Genomic DNA, 17,036 nt, shown 5'->3' on the forward strand with positions numbered 1-17,036 from the left:
ATGGATATCATACATATCCATTTAAGGCTCCTAAATGAAAATGGGGGGCAGTGCTCCGTTAAAGAGCAGAGCCAATGGCTGGAGTTTCTCAGCGCAAAGCATGCGCACATCGCTTAAGTGGTCCTTTATACCGAGAACAATATCCCATAATACCTTTTATTCATTTATGTTCTCATCCGTCAAGCTTCAATTGTATAACGACGAAAGGAATTCTAATGGCCCATGATGTATATACAATAAGATGGATAAAAGACTGTCATAAAACTGTATAGTCTTTATAATAAATTATAATTTCTTATGCAAATAAATGCGGTTACTATTAAATTTAGAAGTAGTAAAACATGGGTTGAATGAAATTTGAATAAATAACACTATGGCAATGTGACTTTAATTGCTCGCGACTTTAATTGCTACCATCTATAAATTTTCTACCCATGTCGTCTTTTTTGGGGTACAATGGCATAATTTATTTAATTTCGCTTCCATCTGTCATAGGAATTATGAGATATAAAGATAAGAATATTTTGCAGTCTATATTTATCATGAAAGAAATTTGGGTTGAGCATATGCAATTTTAAAGAGCAGAAACTGCCGCTAGTATTTAAGAAAAAAAAAACAACCCCATCAAGCGTCCGGGATTCCTTTGCAATTTCAACTCTTCATAATCATATTTTTTCAGCAACTGAGATCAGACGCTTTTTATTATGCTAAATTTTCCGAGTACTCTAGTTGTATCTTAGTATTACACTGAAAAGAGGGCTAGAATCGCCAAAACGGTATAGGGTGATGGTATTTTTTTTAGACTAGCGCCATTTTCAACTCCTCTACGCTATTCATATTCTTTGTGACGGGGACTATTAACAAATCCAAGAAAACAAACTTGTTAATGAAATTAAAAGCATAGCATTTGATTCATTATTTTATGCTCTTTTCCAATATTATATCCGTGTTCTGTGAATGCACTCCGCCACCCTGATTGTCCTAGATATAGCCCAAAATTATATGTTTTTCTGTTGTTTTACATCTCTCGCTGCTTCGTATTTCTTTGTTAATTGGCTTCTGGCGCTCTCGAGCCATAAAAAGCCGGCTAAGTGAATGCGGTAGATCCTTTGGATAATTAAATAAGAAAGACAAGTTTTTTTAACTGAAAGTAAGGAGCGACACTAAAACTTAAAACGAACAGAAATTATTCCGTGTATCAAAGGGGCTTTTCCCTCCTCGACGCCCCGCTCTTTACGCTAAAGTTTGACTCTTTCTCTCAACTGTATTTTTAAAACAGTAAGAAACTTTAGCGTAAAGACCGGGGCGTTGAGGAGGGAACAGCTCCTTTCATATACGGAATAATTTCTGTTCGTTTTAAGTTTTAATGTCGCTCCTTACTTTCAGTTAAAAAAAACTTTTTTTTTTATTTAATTTCTGGGCCTTTTTGAATTAATGCGTATTTTGATTTTGGTTCGCCGCACATGAATTATTAAAGCGAAATTTGCATATTAATTTTTTTTGGCTAAATGGCTTTCTGTAAGTCTTGATCGGACGATTTTGAGAAAAAAGAGGTGGGGGAGGAGGCTTAGTTGCCCTCCAATCTTTTGGTTACTTAAAAAGGCAACTAGAACTTTTAATTTCCTACGAACGCTTTTATTAGTATAAAATATACGTAGCTTACGAATTAACTTACGTAACGAAATTCTATGCTCGTATATTTTCATTACGTATATGAGGGGGTTCCCCCGATGCTAATACTTTGCTTTTTACGCTAAAGCTCAAATTTTATCCCAATTCTTTAAGAATGACCCCTGAATCACAAAGGCCGTAAAATAAATAGTTGAAATCACTAAAAATACTTTAGCGTAAAGAGTGAGGTATTGTGGAGGAGACGAACCCGCTCATATACTTATTAATTTCTGTTCGTTTCAGGTTCTAATGCTGCTCCTTACTTCACCTGAAAAGACTTTTTATTATTTTCTCTTTTTTTTTAAATAATGCTACAAAATCTTAAGGCCCCTTCATGGAAATTTTCTTCCACCATGATTAATTCCTCCATGGAAAGATCCTTCCACATAACCCCCGACCCCCAAACCCCCCTTTTACGTGAAAAGTCCCCCTGAAAACGTCTGTATACGTCCCAATAACCATTACTATATGTAAACAATGGTCAAAGTTTGTAACTTGCAGCCCCTCCCCCGGGGACTGTGGGGGATTACGTCGTCCTGAAAGACATAGCTATTAGGTTTTTCGACTATTCTGAACAAAATGGCTATCTCAAAACTTTGATTTGGTGATTTTGGGAAAAAATGAGCGTGGGAGGGGGCCTAGGTGCCAAAATTTTTGGCTACTTAAAAAGGGCACTAGAAGTTTTAATTTCCGCTAGAATGAGTCCTCTCACAACATTATAGGACCACTGGGTCGATACACTTACCCCTGAAAAAAAAAAAACAAATAAACACGCACCCGTGATCTGTCTTCTGGGAAAAAATACAAAATTCCTCATTTTCGTAGATAGGAGCTTGAAACTTCTACAGTAGGGTTCTCTGATACGCTTAATCTGATGGTGTGACGTTCATTAAGAGTCTTTGACTTTCAGAGGGTGTTTTCCCCTATTTTCTAAAATAAGGCAAATTTTCTCAGGCTTGTAACTTTTGATGAGTAAAACTCAACTCGATGAAACTTATATATTTAGAATCAGCGTAAAAATGCAATTCTTTTGATTTAACTATTGGTATCAAAATTTCAATTTGTAGAGTTTCGGTTACTATTGAGCTGGGTTTCTCCTTACTACAGTTTTACTAGTACAAAAATTTGATGACAATTGAAAGAAAAAACTTGAAAACCTGATTAATAGAAAAGTTTTACAAATTTTAAAGTAAGGATTTCAGTTATAGTTTTGTATATATAGGATATATATTGGACCATGATGGCAGGGGGGGAGGTTGCATTGTTTAAAAACACTAATATGATACATGGAAACAAGCGCAGATACAAGGGGGTAATGGGAGTAATCGACCCTTCCAAGCAAATTTCCTAAGAATCCTTCCATTTATACTATTGAGAACAAAATACAAGAAATAAGAAATGCTAGAAATAAGGATAATCGATCATTTTCTAAAATAAAAACAATAAAACATATCAACGCGTTAAAATTCTTCAAACACGGTATGTGTTATAAACGCAATACTTAAACGTTTCTGTGCTGTCTGGGAGAGCCCAAGAGAGTGAAGACCCAGGAAAAGAAGATTGGACGGTGATAGTGCTGTGGCCTGTATAAGCATGCAAAGGCTGGTATCTCTTATCACTGCTCCCCGGAGCCACAGATAAAGTGTACGTAATACATACGTCCAAATGGAATAATTTTATTTCCATCATTGAACTTGAAAAAAATCCAAGATTCCTTCACCACTGTTGTAAATGCTTCCCTCCTTGCTAGCAGCCACACAACACTATATGATGTACCCTGACAATGATGCTACTTCGTCTGCTAACAATCTAATGCCTGCTTCATTGGGGGGTACAGAAATAGGTTACAGTTGTGATGAAGATACCGGCATTTCATTTATTATAAGGGTCAAGGTCGTAAGTTTCTTTTTGCCAAATGGCTTTGAATTCTACTATAAAGAGATTTAAGAAGTGAGCGTCACCCCATACTAACGTGGCGTCGGATATTTTGCTCCTCAATTTCTTCAGTCAATAGTTAAGTGAGTATATTTCACATCTTCCTTGACATGATACCTGGTTATACTTATTTTTTTTCTCACACGTAAAACCCATTACAGGGCATCATAAGTCAAACTATTCTTTTTGGCTTACATCAACGAGGTTCTCAGTGGTAACATGCGTTGGGAGATGCATTTCCTGCTGCTAGGGCCAGGTATACTAGCACCACCTATTACCGTCTTTACCCATTTGTCTTTTTTTCTTGACATTATGTTCTGACCCAGAATCAGTCCTCTTCTAGTGTCGTAGAGAAAATTTTTGGAAAAAAAAAATCAAACGGGCTCAAAAGTTTGTTGTCCACTGCATCAAAATCCACTGTTTATCTTCTGACAATCTTATGCCGCGTCTGCTTTTTGCCTTGAATGGGGTAATTTTTGCAGCATCAGCAATACTTGTCTTTTTTCTCAGCAAACTGACTAGGTTTTTTTCTTTTTCCTTTTCTTTTTTTCTTAGCTTTTGAGTATCTGTGTTGACAGTACCGGTAACAACACAAGAAATAATCCCCTCACCCTCAAACCTTGTTATTTAAACAACGAATGCGTTCTCCAACATTATATTTCGAAAGAGGATTTTCTATGTTATTTCGTCCCATTTCTATAGGAGCCTCTCATGGTGGTGTCCAGACGCTTAGATTATCCATTCATCTTATATTGCTAACTTACCTCACCGTGATGGTATCAAAGAGCAATAAAAAATATTACAGTTCACCAAATGCAACAGGCAACGAGTACGTAGCCTTCCCTTTGACTAGGGTCGCCTCGGATGAGCCGACGGAACCTGACGTTGAGTGGCAGTCTTGACCTTGACAAAGTTTTCCAAATGCCTTACGCAAGCGGCAAAGTGATTGTGTTACATTACGTTGATAATGCCTTAATCCAATTATTTAAACATAAATGTAGGGGGGGGGGATGTTCCACTTTCTTCTCTTGGCACTACCGCCCCTCCCAGATTAAGACTTTGGATCCATACTTGCTTGGAAAAAGCATAAAATCATGAACACAATGGTACTATCTTGTTTTATTAAATTGTTTTCTTTTTTTTTCCTTGGAGCCGCTATTATCCCCCTGATGCCAAAATTTGCCCCACTAATTCACAAAATGTTATGTTACAAGACGTTACAGGATATTGGAAAACCTAAAAAGAAAAGCATTCCAAGTTTCTCTATTTGTATCAGCAATGACTAGTCTAAATATATTCTTATGAATTTAATATTTATATATCAAATTGTTTTATCAGAACAAAAGTAGTGGCGTCAATTCACGATAATTTAGGGGAAGAGCAAAGTTTTCTTTAAAATCTATGGGGGGGGGGAATTTTTGTTTTGTTTTTTTCAAATTATCCTATTAAAAAAAAGGAAAAATAGGAAAATAGTTCCTTTAAAAAGATCCTCCTCATCTGGCTTCTGAAAATCAGATATTTTATTTTAGTTTTTTTTTAACCGTAAGCTCCCTAGACTCCAGGATCAAACCTATACATGGATAAAGATTAATACGGGGATAGGTATCAAACCAGTAAATAGATTTAAACCAGCTAATTTCAAGAATATAAGCCAAAAACCTCAGTTTGGCAAAACAAAACAGTCCCTTAGCGTCTTTTGACTTACCAAAATAGAGTTGTGATGCGGGAAGCAAAGAAAGATCTTTGCTAAGTAAAGCAAAATATTGCTTTAAAATAAATCAAAAAGTATTGTATTTGTAGTTGCCAATAAGAGAACTTAGCAATATTTTGAGAACGACTGGGGGCATCAGAGGCGCCATTTGGGCCAAATCTTGGGGTGGGCATGGGGCATTTGACAGAACTTGAGACTTTTATTATGAATCTAACCTACTTTCAAAGTATACAATGATTAATAGCAAATAGCGTAATTACCCCAAGGGTCGTCAGGTAATTACGCTCTTTGCCTAATAGGCGTGCAGTTAGTTCAAATCATTTGAACAGAATGGATTATGTTGGACATAATGGATAATTATGGCCGGAAAAGGGCACTTTGTGGTGGAAGCTTGGGCCCCCCTGGAAAATCTGGGGTGGTGAAATGCATTTTTTTTTGGCCAATCATCTGTGAAATGTGATATAACCACGTCTTCAAAATTCTCAGACAAAATTATTAGCCAGTGAATATTACATGAGTGGAGCACTGAGGGTTTGTAAAATAGCGACAAAGTGTTTATTTAATGAACTAGTTTTGGTTCGGTCGTGCTTTATAGAGTTCACATACTTTATTACGGTAATTCTGGGCTGAAGCTTTCCGAATCTGTTTTTTTATAGATTTCCTTAGTAGGTTAGTTTCTTCTGTTTTCCTTGTTGGAACAGTCTTAATTTTTGTCAGATTAAACTTTTTATTTTATCATTTATATACGGCTTATCATTAGAACATCTTTTCTTTTTGACTTCTGGAAAATGAATTAAATAATTATTGATAAGTTTTTCTTGGAAAAGTTCGGCTTTCTTAATCGATTTTTCGGCAGTGAATAAAATTTTTCGGCCTAGTAAAAAAGATCCATAACCTGTAGCAAAATATAAAACAGCAAAATAAATAAAACAGCATTAAAACAAATGTTTCGTGTGTAGCAAAGAAACAATTCAAAGATGGACAATTCAGAAAAGGGCAACAAATTTATTGACGAAACATTAACAAATATATTGTTTTGCCCACCCCTGACCCCCCCAAATGGCACCTCTGGGGGGCATTAAGCTGAAACTTCTGGGGATACTGCTTTCTCTACTTCTGCTCTTATGACTTAAATATATAAAAAAAAGAGTGTAAGTGTATGCAGGTTGTCAAAGAGCATAGATAGAATCTCTTAGGAATGATATTAAGTTTTATTGTTCGGGTCAACTTCAGAAGCTATAAAATTAAATTAAAAAATACTGTTGTGTCAGGATTAAAAATTGTTGAAAAAGTTTCTCCATCATACAAATAGCAACCTATACGATGGATTCTTATAGAAAAAACTGAAAAGATATACAATATCATTTTTTCCCATGAAAAAGACTTTGTCAATAAAAAACAAATAAAAAAAAAGTATAAAAAAATTCCGCAAGACAAGTTTTTCAAAGACAAGTAAAAGGCTACATTAAGCCAGGAACGAGCAAAAATAAATTCAAATAATCTTCCAAGCGTTAAACTACCACAAATCACTATCAATAAATAAATTAAACTTAAAACGAGCAGAAATTAACAGGGGTAGGGCTGATATCCCCTATGCCTTCTTAAGACCAGAACACAATTTGTGCTTTACTGAAAACAAAATACGTTTTAAATGTTTTCAGCTTTCTTACTCTCGTAAATAAAAAAAATTATCAAAATTTTTAAGGAACAAACATCATTATAATAATAAATTATTTATGTCCTCTATACATAGGCCTACATGGATGTACACCGAGGAGTGTAGAAAATAAACAAAAATAACTGAAAAATATAAAATAACACTTCTAATGAAAAGGACGACAATAAGTAGATCAAAACTCTCATAATAACTCATGAATCTATAGTAAGTAACTTACCATAGCTCATTATTGCAAAACGTGAAAAACACTCATAAAACATAACGCATAAACACTCATAATACATAACATATAAAAAGCTGTTTTATTAAAGTTGTGGGGACAAAGCTATTTTTCCATTAAACATGCCAATTAAGTGGAAAATTTGTTGAATTTTCTCTAGATTGTTTAAAAAATCGGTCGAATCGTTGATCTATTTTAACAGTAATATCAAATATTCCGGATTTTCGTATAATATACTTATTTTTGAAATATAGTGGAATTCCAAGAAAACATTTACAAAACCGGAAAAAGTACATGTGGATCCACTTTTTTTTACTTTTACTTAAAAACTTCAAAAATGGAACAACGAAAAATACAGATGCAAACATTGAACTATAAATTATAGCAAGTGTTTGTTTATCAAAACGACCTTTCACCCTGACTAGCAGGCCATTAGTTTTCCTAAGTTATCCCAATACAGACTATAACACCGACTCCCACGTAGCTTTAATTGACGGACCAAAAGGCAACACATGGTAATTAATGGAATCTTTATTAAAAATATTCAGTGATCCTTCCTAATTTAACGATGTTTGAAATCTATTATTATTTACCACTATGAATTCTGTTTTAGTAGGATCACTCCCTAATACTATCTCCCGTAGATGTGAGTGTAATATATCAATTACATTCTGCATCGATATCAAATTGTCCAAAAATGACAAAATATCATCAGCATACGACAGGTGGCTAATGCCGATACCGTCAATCACATATGCGAGTAGGCACCGTGTGGCTGTTCTAATTGCGTTATTAAATATTTTATGTAAATTAAACTGACAATCCACGGCCATTTGTCTATTTTTTTTTTAACAAACAAAATTTTGAAACCATGGGTTTTTAAAACATTCTTGAAACCATGGGTCTTAAAAAATTCACAGGGAAAATTTTTCTACGAACTTTAAAGTCTCAGAAAAAAGTATTGGCCAGAACCATTTAAGTAATTGTAGCTGATCTCGGATCAAAACCTCGCCTGTTCAAATAGCCAATGTAATGTCACTTTGTTTTGAAGGATGATGTCTTGATGCCCTAAAAGTAGTCCAAAAGTAAGCCCGCGGGGTTTTCTAAGCAACACCTTTTTTTAACCTAATTTTTTGATTATTACTTTAATCATTTCATGTTTTTTAGTATTACATATGAATATGTTTCTTGATTCCCAGGAAATCTACATATATGTTTATAAGTTCAGCTTCTGTGTATTTATATGGGTGGTGACTCTCTTTTTGCTCAGTCCTAAGTTTCCTATGCCTGTCATGTGCATGACGCCTGTTTATTCAGGCTTCAAAATATATTTTAATAATATGTTTCACGGTGCCCTAATATCTCACTTGCTAAGCTTAAAACCAAGGTATGAGCATTCCTTAGATGTCGCAAACACACCCTTTTGACAAGAATTAACATAGTGTCTTTTGATTTAGTTTTGTGTTCCCCTCATTCAGTCCTGGAAGTTTCAACTTGATACTCTTGCCAGATCTTACCCGTTCCTTAGATACGCCTTTTTGACAACCTGGATCCAAAAAAATGTACACATTGTTTGAAGAAAGAACACAATGAAATATAGAAAACAATAGTGCATTACCTTTTCTGAAACCAGTGAGAACACTATTTTATTTGGTTTTCCAAATACATCTGAGACTTCCTCCATAAAAGCGTTTACTAATGTTTTCTTCAAGTCTGCAAAAAATCAACCGGTTTTAACCTATCCTTTTTGAGAAACAGAAACGGATTCACCATCTGAGAAAATTCTCATGATAATCGTCTCCGTGCGGTAAAAAATCTTTATTCTATCATTTTTTTTTATGTATACATCTTTTTTCCGTTCTTGTCATTCCATTATCAAACAGTTCGTGGTAACGAACTGTAAGTAAGGAGCCCCCTCGGCTCAAGAGCTACTGAAACTGAATCTCGATGTCAATATCGAATTGTATTCTTATGCTGATTCCAACTATTTAAAATTCATTATGTTACCCATTAAAAGCTACACGCCTGAGAAAATTTTCCTTATTTAGAAAAAGAAAAAAAAATACACTCTAAGAGTCAAGGGATTTAAAAAATCAAGTCATCAATTTCAGCATATCCAAAAACCCTATTGTAGATATTTCAAGCTCCCACTAATGTGCACTTTTGTGTTTTTGCCAAAAGAAAAATCATGAATGCGTGAGTAGTATTGCTGTAAGCACTACGGACTCTACACTTGAGGCTCTAAATACTTCCATGAATATCTCGTTAGTATAACCGTATTAGAACAAACCTGGCATAACCTACTACCATCTCTGTCAAGGGGACGGTGGTTGCATAATTTGCATACTCACATGAGTATATATTTTGCTTCTGCTACATAGTAGCATAGTAGCCGAAATTCAGATGGAGAGAACTTGAAAAACGTGTTTTTATTTGACATGATCTTTTTGCATAAGGCCTTGATGAGAGAGAGTCATTTTTTATTGTATTTGTTCAACTCTTGAGATATAGTAAATAGGCAAAATTCAAATGTAAGTGTTTTCGGATTCGTATACCATCAGAATTACCTTCTAGATTTAATCTTTAAGGAGATCCATTTTTATTATACATATGTACATATATATATATATATATATATATATATATATATATATATATATATATATATATATATATATATATATATCCAACCATCCTAGTTCACATCACTGCAACCATGCAGTGATAAACTGAGATCCCACAGCGCTTATCACTAAAGTGTGACTTCTTCGCAAGCTTTTCTGTCAGAGGGGTTTAAATTTTGAATATTAATTTGACAGAGAGTTTTATTCTGGGTTATAATTATTCTTAACAACAGAACGATGTTAAGTCGTGCAACGGGTTTCTAGTTATTGAGTTGTCATAATGAAAAAGCCATTGCAAGTGTCACTGAATACCCACATCGCCCCATAGGGGAGTCTTAGTGATACAATAAAGCCTTTTGAAAAGTATCGTTTAGTACGGGGGTATGCATGAAGACAAAAGCAAAAACCATCGTATATATTTTAAGAGATGATAAAACAGCACTGTGAGGGAAATGGTACAATAAAACCATTTGAAAAGTATGGCTTAGTATTGGAGTATCTATGGCTTTTTGATTTCTGAGTGTTTTATTTGCTGACTGAATATAAAATATTTAAGAAAAGCACTTTTGAGTAAAACGAACTAAACTAGTTTATAAAATTTGAGTGTTCTACTATCTAACTGGTTATGAAAAATTTAGTAAAAGCACGCTTGAGTAAAACACATTCAGTTAGTTTATAAATACCGAGTATTATACTTACTGATTAACTACCAAAAATTTGATAAAAGCACTTTTTTAGCCATATAAACTCATTTAGTTGATAAATTCCGATAGTTTAACTTATCGATGCTATCGGAGATTTAATAAAACCACTTTTGAGCATAAAACCTCAGAAAGCTAGTAAATTCAGAGTGTTTTCGCTGTTGACTGAGTAACAAAATTATAATGAAAGTATTTTTGAGTACAAAAAATCTAGCTAATTGATTAAATTCCGTACGTTTTACATGCAAGCTGATTGGAAAAAATTTTAATGAAGGCATTTTTGAGCACAAAAAACTTAGCTACTCAATAAATTTTGAATGTTTTAGTTGCTGGGTGATTACCAAAAGCTTTCATGAAAGCACTTTTGAGCAGAGCAAACTCAACTAGTTGGTGAATTCCGACTGTTTTAGTTGCTGACTGAAAGTCAAAAATTTAATAAAGGCGGTTTTGAGCAACAAAAAACTCAGCTAGTTGATATATTTCGGGTGTTTTAGTCACTGACTGAATATAAAAAAAATTTACAAAAGCACTTTTACATAGAACAGGCCCAGCTAGTTCATAAATTTTGTGTCTTTTGCTTACATGCAGAGTACCAGAAACTTAATAAAAGCACTTTTGAGTAAAAAAAAACTCAGCTAGGTGATAAATTCCAAGTGTTTTAGCTGCTTGCTGAATATAAAAATTTAATAAAAGCACGGTTGAAATGAACAAATTCAACTCGATGGTAAATTTCGAGTGTTTTACTTGCTAAGTGAGTATCAAACATTTAATAAAAGCACTTTCGAGTACAACGAACTCAGCAAGCTGATAATATCGCAGTGTTTTAGTCCCTGACTGAGTGTAAAAAATTTAATCAAATCACGTTTGAGCAGGACGAATTCAGCTAGTTGGTAAATACCGAGTGCCATTGCTACTGATTGACTACCAAAATTTAATAAAAGCACTTTAGAGCAAAACCAACTCAACTAGTTGGTCAATTTATAATGTTTTACTTACCAAAAAATTATCAGAAATTTAAAAAAAATCCACTTTTGAGTGCAACAAACTCAAAGTATTTCTGAATGTTTAAATTCAGAGTGATTTAGAAAGTGCTTAATAAAATCGTTGGCTGGGGAAAAACGCATTTGAGTGGAAATGACTTTGATAACAGGCTAGTGAGCCACTTTATAAAAGAGCTTAAAAGGGAGTATAAAGTAGATCTTTCGACAAATGCAAGAGCACTTAAAAGAGTTAGGACCGCATGTAAAAAGGCGAAAAGAACCTTGTCTGCCTCTACCCAACCTAATATTGAAATAAATTCTCTTCATGAAGACATTGATTTTTACACCTCCATTACACGTGCTTGGTCTGAAGAACTTCGTGCAGATTTATTTAGAAGTACAATGGAACCAGTTGACCAATCTCTAAGCGATCCTAAACTAAACAAGGGAAGTATCCATGAAATCGTTCTTGTTGGAGGCTCAACTCGTATTCCATGTGTGCAAAAACTTATAAAAGTCTTTTTTAACGGAAAGCAACTCAATAAGTCAATCAATCCTGATGAAGCAGTAGCCTACGGCGCTGCTGTTCAGGCTTTGTCCAGGCTGCTGTTCGGCGCCGCTTCCACTCTTAATGGTGACAAGTCTAGGATCTCCAGGATCTCCTTTTGTTGGAAGTTGCACCGGGTTCTCTTGGTATTGAAACAACTTGGGGAGTTATGATTTCATTGATAAAAAAGAATGTAGGCATTCCTACAAAGCAAACTCAGATTTTTACTACTTATTCGGACAATCAGCCTGGAGTTTTGATTAGGGTTTATAAGGAGAATGAGTCATGACAAAAGATAATAATCTTCTCGGAGAATTTGAGCTCGATGGAATTCCACCAGCCCCTCGAGGTGTACTTCAGATCGAAGTCTCATTCGATATTGATGCTAACGGAATTTTAAATGTTACTGCTGTTGAAAAATCCATACGTAGACCAAGTAAGTTCACGCTCACTAATGACAAAGATCGTTTATCTAGGGACGAAATTGAGCAAATGGTCAATAATGCTGAGCGTTATCGTGCCGAGGATGAGAAACAAATGGATAAAATCTCACCAAAGAATACCCTTGAATCCTTTTGTTTTAATATGAAACATACTTTAGAAGGTGCCGAGGATGAGAAACAAAGGGATAAAATCTCTGCTAAAAATACCCTTGAATCCTTTTGTTTTAATATGAAACATACTTTAGAAGGTGAATATTTTAAAAACAAGATTAGTGAAGATGATCGCAACACATTCATAGGAACTTGTAATGAGACTATTAAATGGCTGGATGACAATCAGTTGGCTGAGAAAGAAAATTTTGAAGACAAGGAAAAGCAATTGAAAATATTTGCCAGTCTATAATAACGAAACTTTACCAAGGGGTTGGAAGTACGCCAGGAGAAATGCCTGATCAACCTCAAGAATCAGGTGGAATAACTATAGGAGAAGTTGATTAAACCTCCCCCAAGAAAATTATACCTTTGGAATTCCCCCAGAAAATTCCTAATGGGAAATACTTCCTGAGGGAAACCTCTCTCACGAAAAGTTCCCCAAAAAGTTATAATCCCTGCTGAAAATTTCTTCCAGAGCATCTCCCTAGGTAAAATTGATTCTTCCGAATAAAAAATATTACAAATAATAAGATTTTGTACAGAAATTGTGGCAAATTTCCCCTTTTAAAATTTCTCTAGAAATTTCAACTTTCTGAATATTCCATCCCCATGGAGAATTCTTGCTCTAAAAAATCGTATGTCCCCCCGAATTGAGTTTGTATATAACCTAGAAAATACATTAAGTAAAACTTTGAGATTTTCTAGCCTGAAAGAAAATAATCTAGATAGGTCACTAGTATTATGAAAAAAACTATTTAGAACAGTATCTCTCAAACTACAGTTTGAAACCCATCAGTGGGTTGCAAGCAAATATTGAGTGTGACCTTGCCTTAATAGGTAATTCGATCCTTCAAAAAAAACTTTTTTTTTCAACTGAAAAGAAGGAGCAGCATCAAAACTTAAAACGAACAGAAATAATCAAACAGTTCGTGGTAACGAACTGTAGTAAGGAGCGATCCGGCTCAATAGTACACGAAAGTCTAAGAAGCAAAATTTTCATACTAATAGACACATCAAAGAATCAGATTTTTATGCTGATTTTAAATATATGATTTTCAAAAGATACGAGCCTGACAAAATTTGCCTTATTTTGGAAAATAGTGGGAAATAGCTCCTAAAAGTCATAGAATTTTAACCAAAATCACACCATCGCATTCAGCATATCATAGAACCCAACTGTAGAAGTTTCAACCTCCTAGCTACAAAAATGTGGAACTTCGTGATTTTTGCCAGAAAACCGATCACGAGTGCGTACTTATTTGTTTTTGTTTTTCCCCCGGGGGTGATTGTATCGACCAAGTGGTCCTAGAATGTCGCGAGAGGGCTCATTCCAGCGGAAATTAAAAGTTCTAGTGCCCTTTTTAAGTAAAAAAATGAGAGGGCACCTAGGCCCCCTCCCAAGCTCTTTTTTCTAAAGTCAACGGATCAAAATTTTCAGATAACCATTTTGTTCAGCGCAGTTGAAAAACATAATAACTATTTCTATAGGGACGACTTACTCCCCCACAGTCCCCAGGGGAGGGGCTGCAAAAAAAAATACCAGTGCTTACATACGGTTATGGTTATTGGGAAGTGTAAAGACGTTTTCAGGGGGATTTTTTGGTTGGGAAGGGTGAGGGGAGGGAGCTACGTAGAAGGATCTTTCCTTGGAGGGATTTGTCAGGGGGAAGAGAAATTCCATGAAGGAGGCGTAGGATTTTCTAGCATTGTTAAAAAAACAATGATAAAATAAATATGAAAAAGTTCTTCCAGCTGAAAGTAAGGATTAGTATTAAAACTTAAAACGAAGAGAATTCATTACGCATGTGAGGGATTCATCTCCTCCTCTATCCCTTGCTCTTTACGTTAAAGTACCCTTAGTAATTTCAACTGTTTATTCTAAAGCCTTTGTGAGTGAGGGGTCATTCTTAAGGAATTGGGACACATTTTAAGCTTTAGAGTAAAGAGCGAGGTATTGAAGAGGGGGCAAACCCCCTTATATACTTAATAAAAATATACAAATATAGAATTTCGTTACTTAAGTTAATTCGTAAGTTAATGTATATTTATAACTTATAAAAACGTTCGTTAAAAAAAGTTCTAGTTGCCTTTTTGAGTAACCAACAATTGGAGGGCAACTAGGCCTCCTCCCGCACCCCTTTTATTATCAAAATCGTCCGATCAAAACTATGAGAAAGCCATTTAGCACAAAAAAAATTAATATGCAAATTAGGTTTTAAATATTCATGTGCTCTGAGCCAAATTCAAAACATGCATTAATCCAAAAGCGTTCAGAAATAAAATATAAAACATTTTTTAACTGCAACTAAGGAGCAACATCAGAACTTCAGACGAAAAGAAACTATTTTGTATATGCAAGGGGTTGTCCCCTCCTCAACGCCTCACTCTTTACGCTAAAGTTTTTTATTGTTTTAAAAATTAGAGTTGTGAAAAAGGGTCAAACTTTAGCGTAAACAGTGGGGCTTTGAGGAGAGGACAACCCCTTTCATATACGAAATAATGTCTGTTCGTTTTAAGTTCTAATTTCACTCCTTACTTGCAGTTAAAAAAAAAACTTGTTTTTTTTATTTGATTGTTCAAATGAATTGGGCTGCTCTCTCCTCAATACCTCGCTTTTTGCGCTAAAGTTTTTTTTAGAATATTTAAAAAATCGTATCATTCTAATTAAAACACCCGCGTGTTACAGGAGTTTTTCTTAAAGAATTGGGACAAAAGGGCAAACGTTTGAGTAAAAAGCAATAAATTGAGGAGAGAGCAGCCCTCTTCATATAAGTAATAATTTCTGTTCGTTTTAAGTTTCGATATTGCTCCTTACTTTCAATTGAAAAAAATTGTGTTTTTTACTTTGCCAAAAAAATCCACAGCTCCTCCATAGAAAATTCCTTCTCCCCACAGAGAGTCCCTTCATGGAAAGTTATTCCCCAGTAAAATATCCCACCTTCTCTCAGAAAAATTCTCCGTTCCAAGTGATAATTTTTTCTTAGCACAGTTTCATTTAGAACAGATCATTTTAAAATCATGCCGTAAATCCCCTACTTCGTGGAAAAGTTTTCCTGCAAGTCATCCACCTCCAGTAAAAAGTTGCTCCAGTAGAAAATTCCTTCTGGAAAATTTATCCCATGAAAAACTCCCCAATGGCGAGTTTCTCCCGTGAAGAAATCCCCCTCCTACGGAAGAATACTCTAGACAACGCCAACCCAGTAACAGTTTCACCCCCGGACAATTTCCCTCAATATATCTACATGTAAAATGTTTTTTTCATGTGAAAAAAAAATTCGTCGAAGAATTCTGGCAAATTCGGGAATTTTCCCCTGTACAAAATTTTCCCCTGGAACGCTCAAACCCCAAAAACTTCCCTCTCCGTGCATAATATTCCCCTTCCAAAATACCCCAAGTAGAAAATTCATCCTCCTACCCTAAAAATGTATGGATACTTCCTTATGACGAACAATATGCGTAAACAGTGGGCAAATTTTATAATTTAAAGACCTTTCCCCAGGGACTATGGGGACCGCTATCTCAAAATTTTGATCAGATCACTTTGAGAAAAAGGGGGGATGGGAGGGGGCTAATTGCCCTCAAGGCTTTCTGGTCACGTAAAATGGCACTAGAACTTTCAATATCTGTTTATATAAGCCCTTCTGGATATTCTAGGAGTATTGGTTCGATAAAATCCACCTAGAAAAAAACACGCATCCGTCATCTTTCTTTTGACAAAAAATACCGAAGTTGACGTTTATGTAGGTGGGAGTTGAAACTTCTACAATAGGATTCCCGGATCTGAGGGTGTGATTTTCATTGAGGTCCCTTGATTTTCAGGGTGCGTCCCCCTTTTTTAAAAATTGGGTAAATTTTTCTCAGGTGTGTAGCTTTTAATGTGTAATACTAAACTTTATGGATATCTGTAATCAGCATAAGAAGCCGATTCCTTTGATACAACTACTGATATCAAAATTCCGTTTTCTAGAGAATGAGCAGGGTTGCTCCTTACTTGCAGTTGGTCATCACGAACTATTTGGTACTAGGATTACAAAAATAGAAAAAAGATATGGTAGAATGTAAGAAAAATGATTTTCAATGATAGAATAAAGATACCACACTAGAACAATTATCATAAGAGTTTTTCAGATGGTGAATCCGTTTTGTTTCTCAAAATCTGGCAAAGATCGCTTAAAATTGGTACATTTTTGGCAGACTTGAAGGAAACATCGGTAAGCGGCTGTATACAGGAAGTATCAGACACGTTTTGAAAACGAATAAAATGTTGGTCTGACATTTTATACATTGGAAAAATGCACCATTGTGTTTTATATTTCATTGTGTTCGTTCTTTAAACATTGTGTACATTATTTGCATCCAGGTTGTCAAAAAGA

General features: G+C 34.9%; 1 protein-coding gene and 1 pseudogene across 1 annotated transcript in view; one reads left to right on the forward strand and one right to left on the reverse strand.

Annotated features, from left to right (window-relative positions):
* The window catches only part of LOC136037043 (run domain Beclin-1-interacting and cysteine-rich domain-containing protein-like), a 126,059-nt gene that overhangs the window by 12,475 nt on the left and 96,548 nt on the right, over positions 1-17,036 (reverse strand). The window contains exon 10 of the transcript XR_010619855.1: positions 8,834-8,928. The gene's annotated coding sequence lies outside the window, so the exon portion shown is untranslated. The remainder of the gene's footprint in view (positions 1-8,833; positions 8,929-17,036) is intronic.
* LOC136037064 (heat shock 70 kDa protein-like) lies at positions 75-13,008 on the forward strand (annotated as a pseudogene).

This window comes from Artemia franciscana, chromosome 16 (genome assembly GCF_032884065.1).
Source record: "Artemia franciscana chromosome 16, ASM3288406v1, whole genome shotgun sequence".
Taxonomy (NCBI): domain Eukaryota; kingdom Metazoa; phylum Arthropoda; class Branchiopoda; order Anostraca; family Artemiidae; genus Artemia; species Artemia franciscana.